Source organism: Puma concolor, chromosome C1, assembly GCF_028749965.1.
Source record: "Puma concolor isolate L17-30 chromosome C1, mPumCon1.1.hap2, whole genome shotgun sequence".
Lineage (NCBI taxonomy): Eukaryota > Metazoa > Chordata > Mammalia > Carnivora > Felidae > Puma > Puma concolor.
The window spans coordinates 45,365,238-45,380,702 of record NC_141674.1 but is presented as its reverse complement, the minus strand read 5'-3'; the positions used below and the strand labels follow the sequence as shown (position 1 = coordinate 45,380,702).

The following is a 15,465-nucleotide window of genomic DNA, read 5'->3' as shown; positions in this document are numbered from 1 at the left end:
GGAGATATCTAGATCCCATTTTGTTGCTGGCTCATTTTATACAGAAATTGGAAGCTCTAATCTCTGCTTTCCGGGTCTATATTACACCGTGCCCTCTTTCCCCTGACATGTGCCTGGAGACCCAAGTATCAGGTAAAAGTCGTTTCATTTAAATAAGTAGTGATGAATAGAGGTGATGTAGTGAAGAAATAGCTAAACTGAATGTGGGTAAGAAAATGATACTTCAAAAGTGGTTTCATCTAATACGAGATTTGAACTTTGGCCAGTTTTCACACCTCAGCACCTTGACTGTATTGTATTTCTAGAAGGTAGAGAATATTAAACATTGTTAATGATTGATTGCATCTCAACTTTCAAGTGTTACATCAAACAGACCTTTAAAAGGGGAATTTTATTCTCTTCGAGCACATCGACAGAACTTTTTGGTTATTAAAAACTAATGCCGTGGATTTACTACGTTTAATCCAAATTTGATCCGAGAGTGAAATTCCTTTTTGGCAGCATCATCAATAATTTACTGCATCATGAGCTCTCCTTTTGGGGGCACAAAATATTGGCTAGGGGAGTTCTGGCTGACACATTATAAAATAAAGCTGGCAAATGGATTGTATGGGATTTTGCCAATGCTGTACCCATCGGAGGATTCCCAAGTGAACAAGTATGGCTTTCCTTTAAGCTGCCCTCTGAGAGCTGGTGTGCACCACTGAACACCCAGAAACGCCTAGAACTTTGGAAATTTACACCTGGAATGGATATTAGTAGTCCTCTAGCCTACCCGCTCTCCTAAATCAGGAATTATTTTATTTCAAAACACCCTGATACAGGTTCAACCAGGTTCAATGGAACTTCAAAGTCACACCATTGACGCACTTTTGGGGCGCCTGGGTGGCTCAGTTGGTTAAGTGTCCCACTCTTGATTTTGTCTCAGGTCATGATCTCACAGTTCATGGGTTTGAGCTCCATGTCAGGCTCTATGCTGTTGGTGTGGAGCCTGCTTAAGATTCTTCTCTCTCTCTCCCTTTCTCTGCCCTCCCCCACTCATGCTTTCTCTCTCAATCTCTCTCTCTCTTTTTCTCTCAAAAAAGAAAAAAAGCCACCCCACTATTGGTTAGCTCTGAATGCTGAACACCTGATAGACGCCCCCCGCCTCAGATGCTTCTCCCCATTGGTGCTAGGTCATTCCTGGGAGCCATAGTGAACCTAGCTGCCCCTCTTTAGTACAAGCCTTGCAGATAAATGAAGAGTTTACTCTAGGCTTTTCTAATCTTCTCATTTTCAGGAAAACATTCCTGTTCTTCAACTAGACTGACTGCTCTTTTCTGGGATTTCTCTAATTTGTTGGAATCCTTTGCACATTGTGAGGTACAAACTGGTACCCAGGAGTTCAGTTAGTTTCAACACACTGCTGACCAGTTGGATGTTCAGTGATAATGAATGTGATGTATGTTATGTGCTTACCTCCAACCAGTTCCTTATGAGGGGCTGCCTGGCATGCGATGTTGTGGAAGTTTCTAACACTTTCTCTGAGCTCTCATGTTATCTCCGGGCTTGGCCATGTCTGCCACAGGTGCCTGAGGTGAGAGTGGTGGCCGGTTTGCCAATGCTGTAGATTTAAGGACCCACTGATTAAACATCTCTCCAAGTTTCCCTACAGAGTTACTCAAAGCAAAAACTAAAAAGCCTGGTCGCTTTTATTTCCTTAAGTTCTTTTAATGGTAAAGTATTCTATTTATCCTTTGAAGACATCCTCCTCATCGGGTTTAGTTGTTTAGTTCCACTTATCCCTGAAATTGAAGTATTGGCCAACAGTGACCAAGCTATGGAATATTCCGTAATGAAGGGAAATCATAACTTTGTGCTAAGATGGCTTATTCAGATATTCTTTTGAAATCGGTGACTGTCTCCGAAGATGATGGTGATGCTAAAAATAAGTAGCGTTTTATTGGTGTTTTACAGTTTTCACATCACCCTTAGATACATTCTTCCCTTCGATCCTGTGATACGCTTGGTATTAAGCTTCCTATTTTCATCTGAGAAGATAATTTTGGGATATTTAAGTAACATGCCCAGGAGCATTTGAGCAAGATGGCCTATTGAGTCCAGTTTTGTTTGTTTGTTTGTTTGTTTGTTTGTTTACTGCGAAATCTGAAACTTTCCCCATGTAGGATGGGCTCTGGGGACATTTGTTCTTACCTGTCTTTGCCAGCTCAACCGCCCTACTCCTTTATCAGTAACTGCTCTTCTCTTCCTATGGCAACAGCACCTGCCACGCCGACCCTCTCCTGTGACTAAATCTCTCTCCATATCCCAATAGCAGCCCCCTCCCCCGTCCTTTCAGAACTTAGAGGGGGCGATGGCCTCTAGCTCTGGATGGGCAGGGAGAGAGGGTATGCCCGGGAGAAGCTAGCGCAAATTACGATTGCAGTCCCCGAGACGTTCGCCAACCCACACTGGTTCCCTTAACCCTGACCTGAACTCTAAATAGGCCTTTCATTAGACCCTCTTCAATTACCCCTTTGAGTGTGATTCTCCTTTTCCTGCCAAGGCCCTGACTGATACCACTGACCCAGGGCAGACACGTCTCTGCTGCCTTTCTCTGATTTACAAGGCACACTTGGGTCTGAATGACACCAAGACTGGCTAGTAAAGAGAGGCTGCCCCATTCTTTGGTGGGAACAATCATGAAAGCACAACCCGATTTGTTTTGTTGGGAATAGTCTCTTAGGAAAGATAACTCCCCACATTCAGGACCATACAGGACCTTGGGGATTTCTCTAACTTTAGGATTATCGGGAGGAAGGTGCTGTTTGGATTCTCAGCCAAGTTTGATTTATTAACCTATCTTATTTGTGTTGAAACAGAACCTCTCTTTCCTGGTAACATAAGTTTCAATTACCTAGTCCACCATCTAGGTGTATGTACGCCTATATGTGTGCGTGTGTGTGTGTATCTGGTGTGTGTATCTATGTATCTATCCCCACCCCCTCAAAAAAAAAAAAAAAAACTCAAACAACTTCTGGTGTGAATATGGCAAAGTTTATTTTTGAAACCATCTATTTAAACTGTTTAATGAATCCTAAAAGCATTAAGTGGGAAGTAGCCCATTAGTTTCCCAGCAGTGTTCTTTTATAGCCGCTAGGCTTTCCGTAGAATTTAATATCCTATCTTTTTGAGGCCTTCATAAATTTCTTCCTTTCTCAGCCTTTTACGCACACAGGCCGTGATGGCTGGAATGCTGTCTTATGCTGTTTCTTTAATACAAACGTAGTAGCTTTTCTCTCATAAGTTATTAACGTGTGTGCAATATAATGATATCACTCAGACATATGCGTAGGAAACATATATCACTCAAGGATTTTTAAAGATCTTTTAGCAGGGAATTCAGGGCTTTCCAAAGTGCTAAAAGGGCTGGAAGTGTGGACAGTAGCTGTATATCTAGGAATGCCCCCGAGCATTACAAGAATCACACTTCCTCCCCACACCCCAGACCTGCTGTTTCTGGGCGGTTGGAAAGTGAGGAATTTGGGGATAGCTACTGAAACTACTGAGTTCAAGAGCATACCTCAGGGGCTACTATCCAAGGAAGCTCCCGGTGCTGTCACCACCTTGACCTCTACGAATGTGGTAATTGGGCAAAGCGACACTGAGTCTGCTCAGGGCTTTAACTATCTTGACAGTAGAGCCGAAAGACAAGTTGCTGCAATGACACTCTAGAAGAAAATGCCCAAGTCTCAGGCATGATGATGACCACTGTCTTACTCCCCCCCCTAAAATCTCCAAGTCCTAATTTGCATCCTGAACTGTTGCCTCAAAGGACTCTGGGAAGAGTGGTTTTTCATTTAGCTTTCCGTAGTGCAGGGAAGTATGGCACATCGAAAGGAGGCTCATGCTAATCAACTCTACCTGCCCCAGCGATACAGCGAGCTTTGGAGGCAGATAGGCCTAATTTTAGTATTTTTTTTTTAAGCTTCTTTATTCATTTTGAGAAAGAGAGGCAGTTAAGCCTAGTTTTAGTCTTTAAAAAAAAATTTTTTTTAAAGCTTATTTATTTATTTTGAGAGACAGATGGACATAGAGAGAGAGAGAGAGGGAGAGAGAATGTGAGAAGGAGAGAGAGAGAATCTCGAGCAGGCTCCGCTTGATGGATGGGTAAGAGTTCTCAAACTGGGTACCAAGTTACCCTGGGGTGCCAGAGCAGTCAGAGGGGCATCTCAGGATAGCTTAAAATTTCAAAGGAAACACAGTGATATTTGACATCTATTGGACTCCAAGGTATTAGCCTGAGGTAGTTCACGGTCTCAACATTATGCTCCTTTCCTTTTGATGATGTCATATCTCCTTGAAAATGCATTTTCAACAGCTACCGTCGTATCAAGCTTATAACGCACAAAAACCAATTGTGCATTGTCCAATTTGATTCCGATATTTGAGAAAGGGTACAAGGTTTGAGAAAGGGCACAATGCCCCATAGGCCCACAAACCTCACGAGTCAGTATTATGGGCTGAGTTGTGTCCCCCTAAACTCATATGTGGAAGCCCTAACCTTTGGTACCCCCCAATGTGACAGTATTTGGAAATAGCGTCTTTTAAAAAGGCAATTAACGGGCACCTGGGTGGCTCAGTCGGTTAAGCGTCCGACTTCGGCTCAGGTCATGATCTCACAGTTCATGGGTTCGAGCCCCGCGTTGGGCTCTCTGCTGACAGATCAGAGCCTGGAGCCTGCTCGGATTCTGTGTGTGTCTCTCTCTCTCTGACCCTCCCCTGCTCATGCTCTGTCTTTCTCTCTCTCAAAAATAAATGAACATTAAAAAAAATTTTTTTTAAATAAATAAATAAATAAAAAGGCAATTAAGTTAATGAGGCCAATAAGATAAGGCCTTTAAGTTAATAAAGACCAGTGTCTTTCTAGGAAGAGAAAATTGGGGCCCAGAGAAGGACACAAGGACAGCAGGGATGCATGTGCACAGAGGAAAGGCCACAGAGGACACAGCAGGAAGGCAGCCATCTGCAAGCCAAGGAGGGAGGACCCGGGAGACCTCAAACCTGCCGACGTCTTGATCTTGGCCACGAAAATTTTCATCCTATCACAGCCTAGAAGAGAGGGGCTCAACTGTGAAATTAGAGATGAAATGAAGGAGCCAGTCGTGAAGGTGCGAGGAGAACGGAATACTGAAGAGAGCACTGGAAGCTCAGGCAGTCATCAGGGGGGCAGGCTCCATATTGCTGCCTGGCACCAGATGCAGACGTGCTGTTCTAGTGCGAGCTTTGTCCTTCATCAGCTCTGTCCCCGCAGCAAGCCGTCCCCACCCTTACCTGGATCATGTGATCGTTCTGCTTCTCTAGGAGACAAAGCTGCACGATGCAGCTTGGAATGGAATACCCATGCACAGCCTTTGCTACGCAGCCAGAATTCCTGCTGCGTATGCCTCAGTCCCTTCAGGCAGCGAAGCTGCAAAAGTACTGAGTGAAGAGGAAGGACACTCCTGGTCTCCAAACAGAGTTGATCAGGGCAGAAGGAGAAGGGAGAGTCTTTCTGTAACTTGTTCCAAAAGGCCATTAAATAGTGTCTGGTTTTAACCTTCTAAATATAATCTGTCCAAGCACATGTTGCATGTGGATGTGTGTGTGTGTGTGTGTGTGTGTATAAAATATACATATCTGTCTATCAAAGTGGGACTTTGATAAAATTCGCAGTATGGACCATCAACAGGGAGTGTGGACACATAGGATTTGTACTGACCTTCAAGACGTTGTTATGTTTTGCTGTTGGCTTACACTTACTGGGTGCTTATTCTGTATCTTCACGAAGAGTAGCTCTTTTAAGACTCACACTGACCTTAAGAAGTTGGCACTATTAACGTCATTGTTTTCGGAGGAGAAGAACTGACGTGCAGAAGGGTTGGTGACTTCTTCAAAGTGACACAGCTAGTCAGAGGTGGCAGAGCCAGGATACAAATCCAGGCAATCTGATTGCAGAATGCCATGTTGCCTCTGTCGTACTCTATTGTGTGCATGTAGGTAAGCTTCCATCAGCCCCTTCACTCTTCTCCTCACTTCCACAGGACCTGACGACAACACGAAAGGGCCCTGGGTTTGCGGTTGCGTGCAGAGTCACGCAGAGGACTGTGCCACAGGCAGGGAGACGAATTAGGAGACGGTGGCAAAATCCAGGCAAGAGACCAACTTAGGAATTGGCAGAAGGAATGCACCTGGTTTCTCCCCAGATAATTTCAGGCCTCAGAAATGACAAAACGCCATTCTTCCTTGGAACCCGCCTCTCTCTATCTTAATATTCGTGCTGGTGCCCCTCATTCCAGGCAGTGATTTCATGGGCGCTTTGGAATCAGCTGGGAATGTTCTCCTGGGCCCTTCTCAGCTATGCAGCCTTCGACGGTAACGCCCCATTTTTCAATAGATTCTCATTTCCCTCTTTTGCAGCTCCTCTCCCTCACCAGTTATTTCTTGACCTTTCATCTTCTGAAGGCCGCCTAGCATGCAGACGGACAGTTTCCCTGGAATTTTTAGCTGACAGATGTGATCGCAAGTTCCCTGCCGTTGCCTGAAAATAAAGGGATCAGAACGCAAAATCGTCCTTGGTCTTTAAGAGAGGGATGATAAAGTAAGTGTCGGGGGAGGTGGTAATGAGAAGACCATACCTACTCCTGGTTTCCATCTGCACACACTCACAGCGCCTCTCGATGAGGACTCCTAGAGGCGGTGGAATTTTGTGCCCAAGTATGTTTTTTACTGTGAGATTCCACGTGGACCAAGTTGCACGTGGCCAGAATTTCAGCGAGAAAGGATTGGAACGTTCTGTTTTGCCATGTCATTGTTTGTAAAGGCAGGACAGTGATTATTTTATGAATTTTTGAAACAGTAGGAAGAGAATTAACTGGGATTGTCAGAAACCTGAGTGTGGAATTTTATTCTAGCACTCTGTAGATATGTGGGGTAATCATCCACACAGCACAGGGGTTTTCGTGAAATAATCAGGAAACACACAGCCATTTTGGTTTCTGTGCACAGCACTTCTTTGGAACTTCCTTTGTGTAGGTTACCGGTAATGCTCATGATGTGAAATCCAGTGGCAGCCCTTATGTTTTCACCTTACTCACCCAGTTAGCAGTATTTAACACAGTCGATCCTCTATCCTTTCTAGCTCCCACGGTTGGCTGCTTTTCTTCTCTGACGCCTCGGTGGGCTTTGTCAGTTTCTCCTCCCGTGTCTGATGGAAATGTCGGCGATCATATTCTTAGCTCGCCAGCTCTTCTTTCTCCGCGCTCCGTGCAAAGCGATCTCACTCGACCTTTCCAGTAGTGTGTTTCATGGACATGTCAAACTTCACGTGCACGCACCAGATATTTATTGGTTGATTACTGACCTGCATTTGCTGCCTTATGTTCTCCTGGAACTGCAAGGACTTGAAACCTCCGAACGACAACGCCCAGACTCCTAAAGCTGTTGACTTTCTCACCAGGTTCTGCCAGTAAAAGGCATTACATGGAGATGAGGGAGGGAAAGCAGTTCAAAACCATTGTGCTTCTGGCAGGACCTCTGACAATGGCGACCCTAATGTCTTCCTGCTCAGTGGCAGCTGCCATGGTTCCAGCAGTTTCTGTAATGATGGTTTGAGCAACTTCAGTAGTAGAGGTTGCTGTAGTATTTGGGAGAGCAAAGAGGGCCCCTGCGAGGCAGCAGGAACTGATGGTTCCCTCACTGTCGGTGGCTAAGTGTGGCTCCTGAGCTCGGTCCCATTGGGGGCACCAGCTACCCCATCTCTGTGTAATATCCCACCCCCTTCTGCTTTCCAGTCCTTTCAATACCGTAAGCCTAGCAAACTTACCCATTAGTCACAACAGGCATGGCACCTGGAGCCCACAAGAGTTTTAGGGACCCCAGAAGTTTTTAATTATTATTTTTTAATCAGAAAGAAAAGAAATGAATGGAGGAAAGAGCCCATAAAAAGCAGGAGTACCTAGCTATAATGCAAAAGCTATAATGCAACCATGATCTGTGCAACCGTTTTCCAGGAACAAATTCCTCTTAGCGTGAGAAGCTGATAGCTTCTGCTTTCCTCATTTGGACACTGGCTAAGTCAATGCTCCAAATGGTACTCTTGATTCCTACCCCTGACGTCCCTGTTCTCCCCTGTCCATATCTCTCTCTCAGGGAATGGTGTCATCATTCACCATAAACTCAGAGACCCAACCATTATCCTTGAGTCCCCACATCTAAAACATTACCAAATCCTTCTACCCGTTCAATGGACACGACATATCTCAACTCTGCCCACTGGTCTCCGCTTCTGCTGGTACCAGTTTGTCCAAGCCACTGTCAGGGCTTTCTTCTTGGCCTCAAAAATGAAACAAGACCTGGTTAGCCTGCTCCATAAGGCTCTGTGTTGTCTGGACCCTGCCTCCTCCCCCAGTATGTTTTCGTGTTCCCCAACCCTTGCTTACGCACCTAGTGTGGTAGGTGGGTTGCATTAATGACCCCAGCTTTTCATGCTTCCCTTTTCCCATGTCTTTTGGTAGTACCTTCCCACACAGACTATGAGCTCATGTCCTTTACATGCTAACCTCACAGGTAACTACCTAAAATTGCCCCACCTCCCCCACACGTCCTAGTGCACTGTCGGAGACATTGCAGAACTGGTTTCAAAGGTGGGCCCCATTATTTTGTAGCTCTGTGACCCCTTAAGCTCTGAGATCTAGTTTCCTCATATGTAAAATGGGAATAATAAAGACCTTGTAGGGCATCATGAGAATTTAGTGGAATAAAAAGACATAATGCTGATCCATGATGGATCCTTAGCAAGAGTAAGGTTCTCTTATGAAATGTCACCGGCAATATTTTAAAATTAACTCCTGTTGGGGCGCCTGGGTGGCGCAGTCGGTTAAGCGTCCGACTTCAGCCAGGTCACGATCTCGCGGTCTATGAGTTCGAGCCCCGCGTCGGGCTCTGGGCTGATGGCTCAGAGCCTGGAGCCTGTTTCCGATTCTGTGTCTCCCTCTCTCTGCCCTTCCTCCATTCATGCTCTGTCTCTCTCTGTCCCAAAAATAAATAAACGTTGAAAAAAAAATTAAAAAAAAAATAATAAATAAATAAATAAAATTAACTCCTGTTTTTCACTTAGGAGCCTACCCACCTACCCAGCAGGGTCAATAAGACAGAAACGGCTTTGAGGAATAAAAATATCCTTGTAACTCTGCTTCAGCAAGTGTTTTATAATTACAGTAAGCGCTGAGAACCTTGGGGTGCACTGTATCCCAATGTCTTCGTATTCACCACAGGTCTGTGCCCGTGCGTGTAGTAGACCGGGGACCCAGGAGACGAATAACATTGAACTCCGCACATGAGTGTGTTTTACGAGCGTTTTCCTGAGGATCACAGTGGAGGCATTTATGGTTGCAGAAAAAGAGACTTTTCAAGAGTCACCCCATGGGGCAAGAGACACCAAAGTGGTTATAAAAAGTAAGGCACCTCTGCATAGCGCGTGTTTTGGAAAGCAGGGCTGTCGAGGCCTTGGCATCGTCACCCCTCTGGTTCCCCAGGTCGTCTTCATCTTCTTTTTTCCCTCAGGAGCTGTGAGATCTAAAAAACAGGTGAGGTTGATTGAAACAGCTTCTGCTACTGAAAGATTCCACTCCTTAAAACCAAAAAATTTAAAAAGGGATAAAAACTGCCTACAAAGGATTTTTTTCCTCTGGACAGCCCTGTCATTCACGACACACAGGGCTCAGCCTTTGGCTGCCATCAGCCCCGAGAAAACCGTTGAACTCTTTCTGCCTGTGTTTTGTGTTTCTCAATATTACAGCTGCCACTTGGATTTATGTGTTTCCACAGAAAGAGTGGACAAAGAGGTCCATGCTTTTGAAGGAACAGAATCACGTTCTAGAGGAGAAATCAAAGCAAAGGGCAAATTTGGGTTCGAGGAGTCCCCGCCTCAGACATCCCTGGAACTGGTTACCTCAATGGCAGAAATGCCAGGTGTATTCTCTTGCTCACAGAGAAGTTTTCTTAAACACAGAGAAGTTAAAGAAACTTTAACTTCTCTGTGTTTACCTATTACTACCCAGCATACTTTCTTTTAGCAATTGATGTGAGGGGAATTCCTCTTATGTTATAAAATTAGTGGGTTCCACTATCTGTCACTGTCCTTATCCACCTGTCATCCCCAAAATGAGGAGATAAGGAACATTCAAGAAAGTCATGGAGGAACACTGTTTCTCAAGAGTTATTTTCTGGAGCATTAGATGGATGATTATATTAATAAGTGTTCTGAGAGAAAAGATCCTGTGGTCAAGTGAGGTTGGGAAATGCTTCTTTAGTTAAGACGAAATAATCTCTTTTCTGCGGAACTTCTTAAAAACTTTATCTATGAGTTTGTACTGTCAGCATCCAACACTGGGATCTGGCCTGTGAAAGATTTGATAAGAACGTGCTATTCACATCTAATGGGATTTTAATGGAAAAACAGAGTAAAAAAAAATAAAGTTCCTGTTTTCAAGTCAGTCATTGCCTAATGGGGAGAAGATCCCATAAATAGACTATTAAAACCAACTAATAAAAGGGTAACAGTGAAGACAAATATGGAGAGGACTATGGAGGCTCAGTAGAGGGAAACTGACTGAGCAGGGGGAGCCAGTGCTTCCTGGAGCAGGTGACTCTGGAGCTGAGCCTTCACGATGAGTGCATCGTTCCAATCCCGTGGACAGGAGCCTACCTTTTCTGGTCATCTACATGGAATACATGGTCCTTTGTCTTCACTGAAGCATAGAGCTTTTCTATGCCAGTATTTACATGCATATTCCTTTGTTATCTTCAGAAGCCAGACAGATCTAGATCCAAACCTCATCTCTCCCTATTACTACCTCTGTGATCTTGAGCAACGACCTGAGCCTCATCTGTTTTTCAGAATTGTCGTAAGAATTAGAGATCGTATAGCAAAGTGCCTGAAATGTAACAGATTCAACCATTTATACTATTATTACTTTTATTAGGCCTTGAGATTATAATGGATTTGCAGATACCTAATCTCAGCGTTCGCTGGGTGTAGACCAATCCCATTCTGTAATATTACAGCTTTTGTTTGAAACTCCGCTGAAATTCAATTTTGTTTAATAAGCTCTCGGACACCAAAAGACTGTAGTGCTACAGCTGGGATAAATACAAAATGAATTAACCACAGATCTTGTCCTGGATCAAAAGTTTCCAGTTCAATGCTCGGAGTGGGGTAGAGTTGGAGAAACTAAGAGCATAATAATAGGCACAAGAGATGGGGAAATCCATAGACACCAAATATGAGACACAGATAAGATACTGTGGGAGAGAAGATCGCTTCCCTTTGGCAGATGAGGGAAGGCTTCCTGAAAGCAGTGATATTTAAGCAGGCCCTGAATACATGACTCATATACAGACATAAGAGATTAGCAAGGGAAGAAAGCCAGGAGAAGAAAACAGAAGAAGCAAAGTAATAATTTGTCAATTTGGCCTACTTATGTAGCTCCTGCGGGTGATACGTGGAATATAAAACCAGAAAGATAAATTGTCAACAGATTATGAAGGGCGAGAACGGCTCACTGTTCATTTGCATCAACGTGTCGCTTTAGATAGCTCTATAAAATACAACAAACATCATGTAAATGTATAGCTGAGTTGACAAGAGAGGAAAATCTACAGGAACCCGAAGCACCGCCAACTTCACCAGTAAGCTCATGAGCTGACCCTGTTAGTAACAAAGGTCTTGACTTCGATGTGCCTAAGCAGACAGTGAATGAGACAATAGTCCAGAGTGCTGGGGATAGATGGCTGCATACCTGATATCCACCCACAAAGTAAGAGTCTTCCGAGCACTCTAGAAATAAAGTATACGGCTTAAAGAAGTCCATCTACTGTTAGAGGAATTCCCGAATAAAATCTGTTTGTCAGCCTGGACATAAAAACAAAGTTGTCATCTCTGATAATTTGTTACCATAGACCTGCTGCACTTGCGTGTGGAGGTTGAATAAATACTGCAGAAGAGACCTGGAAAAATGCAAGCTGAGAAATTAACGGAAAAGTTCTGCCAGACAGCTATTATTTTGGTAGCTCCGGGGAGAAGCAAGCACAAAACCATGCTGGCAGGACATACCAGCACACAAGGTTACAAAATATTTTTTTAAGCAGAAGCCCCATTGCAGATTAGCTCACAAGGAAAAATTATATAATTCATGAAGGAATAATCACTAGGGAGAGGTAAGAGACCAGTAAACAACGGAAGGAGACCTCCCAGAACTTTAGATAATAGAAACTATGAACTAGGTATCTTTAAAATGATTAAAAACATTAAAAAAAGAAACCGCATATATGAGAGAAGAGGAAGACATCATTTAAAATGTATCTGAGAAAGAATAAAGGTGAGAAATATAGTTTTTGACATAAAAATCATTATATAGTGTAAATAGTAGCCTAGGATAAGCTGAAGAAAAATTAGTAAATTGGAAAATAGACCCTAAGAAGTTGCTAAGACTATCATTTAGAGAAATACACATGAAAAAAATTTAAGAGACGTGGCAAACAGAATGCAAAATAAGAACATACACAGAAATGACCAGTGGAAGTAATAGTTGAAAGATGATAGCTAAAATGGTTCCATGTTTTCTATTAACTTCACTCACCACTATGACTACAGTCCACCCCACCGGTGTCTTTCACCGGGATTTTTTGGTAGCCTCCTACCCAACCTTCCTGCTGCTGCCCCCGTCTGCTCTACTCTCGACATCTGAACCTGAGACAGTAAAAGTTGGATCATATCGTGTCGATCCTCTGCCCAAAACCTTCCAGTGGCTTCCTATCCCATTAGTGGTAGACGTACATAAAAGGCCCACATACCCCTGTTTGGCATGCCTTGTTAACTCTCTGAACCCTTAACCCCTTCGGCCCTCTGCTTTGTCCTCCCTCTCTGCTCCAGCCATACCTCCCTCCTTGCTCTTCCTCCAACACTTGAGTCAAGTTTCCCCCTCCAAACCCTTGACCTTGCAGTCTCTTGGGTTTGGATGCTCTCCCCCCACATAGCTGCATGGGTCCTTCCTTCCTCTCCCTCAGTTCTTTGCACAGATACCACCTTGTGTGTGAGGCCTTGCTTAATAATTCTATTTAAAATCACAAATCCCCCTCCCTACCCCTAGCACACCTTTATTCCCTTTTATGACTCATTTTTCCATAGCACCCATCACTTATAAAATATATTTTGTGTATTGATTCATTTATTTCTGTCCCCCATCTTCTACTACCCAATCCGAGAATGTAAACTTTGCACGTGATAACGTCAACACTAGTGAAAATTGGCTAACACAGTAAGTGCAGAAAAATTCATAACTTTAAATTGCTATATTATAAAAGAAGGCTGTATATTAGAATGCCAAACCTGAACCCAACAAATCAGAAACTTTTAAAAAGTGTAAGCCCAAAGGAAGAAATGAACAGTGTAAGAACAAAAGTTAAATGCGTAGAAAACAAAGCTGTATTAGGATTGTTAAAATTAAAGCCGTTATTCAATTTTAAAACATGAATTTAAGGGAAAAACCTCCAGAGAAGCTGGTTATGAAGGAAGCAGGCAACGTTCGTAATTGGCCTTACGAGTTAAAATGTGGCCATAACAGTAAAAAGCAAGAGAGAAATGAAAAATACTGAAGCAATTCTATAGACAACTTTATGTCAAAAATTTTGAAAACTTAGAAGAAATGGAACATTTGCTGCCCGATTAGAACTTACTACAAGTGACCCAAGAAGAAAGTGAACAGAACAAAAACAAAAACACAACACCTGAACAGATTGACAAAAGGAGATAGGATGAATTATAATGTATACACATCAAGGAGAAGGGATGGGAATGTTACTCATTTGGAAAGAAAAAATACAAATGTATCTTTCTCCCACCACATGCAAACATAGATTTTAGCTGGATATATAAAAGATAACATTTAGATGTATATTAAAACCTGAAAAATGCCATGAATTGTTTTTAGATCTATTTCATACATCCCAGAAGTATAAAAAACATAAGCAGGACTGATGTACATCAAAATCAGGACTCCGGTTACTTCCAAGAAGGGCAGTAAGGAATGAGAATGAGGAGATCCCAGGGCCTTCGTGCCTAGATCTAATCTTCAGGGTTAATTTTAAAAAGATTTGATGTGATTATCGCAAAATGTTAAGATTTGGCAAGGCTAGGCTGTGAATACATGGATTGCTTATTACATTATTCATTCATCTTTTAGTATCTTGAAACATGCCACGATTAGGAAAGAAGACTGTGCCAAAACAATCTGTCTTTTTTGGTAAGCAGTGAGTAACTTTTGAAGGTGTTTAACGGGAAGTCTGACCATTGAGTGCTTCAACAGGCAGGCCATCATGGAAACCTGAGTGCTTTCTCTTCCCTCTCACTGAATGGATCTCAACACTCCTTGATTCAAATGAAAATCCAGAATGAACAGGTACAGACAAGGTGGGTCTCACCAAGCCAGACATGGAACAAAGTTGCTTTATTGAGAAACTTTCGGAGGAGACTAATATGAAACTGTTTGTTTTGTTTGTATGTCAAGGCACCCGGAGGCAACCACACAACATTGTGAAATCCTTGGAACATAACCAGTTTAAACCGGTGGTGTTTCAGGCTGGGAGAGTGAGCTCCTCCGCGCAGAAGTTTTGAGACTGCCTAACACCTCTGTCATAATCAAGCAGAAGCAAAATCAAAACGTATTTCTACCAAGTGCAATTTATAGAAGAGATTGCGTATAGAAAGGATCATGTAAAAACTATATGTGTTTATATCTCTACTTGCCACAGCTTATAAAAAAAATTCCTCTGTAGAATTCCATTATTGATGTTTTATGTTTTTCAGTTTCTCTGTGCAATATGTAATTATTTCAACCTCTGCCCCTTTGTCTGTATTAGTGGGCTAGAATTCGGAAGGGTTTCTTTCTGAGAACTCCAATAGTCTCAGGAAAGCAATCTTCCCCCACTCAGCTCATCTTCCCTGATCTAAATAATTCTAGTTCTTGAATGCCCCAGTGACTTGAATAGGATGAAGCTTTCAAGACATAGCGTTCCCTTCAAGTATTTAATCTCAAAGAAAAGCAAGCTTCATTCCCTCAAGGAAAAAGAAACCTAATGCTAAATATGAATTGCTTTTCATTTCTCTGTTCTCTCTCTCTCTCTTTTTTTCCTTCTGAGACTATTTTTATCTAGATAAAGGAACGAAATGGCCAGAGCCATTATCTGGATAATTTAATTCTAGGATATTTTGCCCAAGATTGGATGGCTGAGATAAAAAGTAGGATTTTACAATGTTAGGCTATTAGCTGCAGCCTTGATGCTTAGAAGTAGTTAGAAAAGACTGGGAGTCTCTCTTGGAGGGATGGGAAGTGAAAGACAAAAGATAAAACAAGGGGAAAAGGAAAAGAATGGGTTTCTTCTGAACGC

At 42.9% G+C, this 15,465-nt stretch overlaps 2 long non-coding RNA genes across 2 annotated transcripts in view; both read left to right on the top strand.

Moving 5' to 3' along the window:
- The window catches only part of LOC147578040 (uncharacterized), a 244,607-nt gene that overhangs the window by 188,687 nt on the left and 40,455 nt on the right, over positions 1–15,465 (top strand). Inside the window, exon 8 of the long non-coding RNA XR_015254728.1 lies at positions 45–132. This is a non-coding gene — a long non-coding RNA (uncharacterized LOC147578040). The remainder of the gene's footprint in view (positions 1–44; positions 133–15,465) is intronic.
- On the top strand, positions 13,525–14,860 carry LOC147578041 (uncharacterized). Its single transcript, XR_015254727.1, has 2 exons — positions 13,525–14,477; positions 14,586–14,860. It is a non-coding gene; the product is annotated as an uncharacterized LOC147578041 (long non-coding RNA).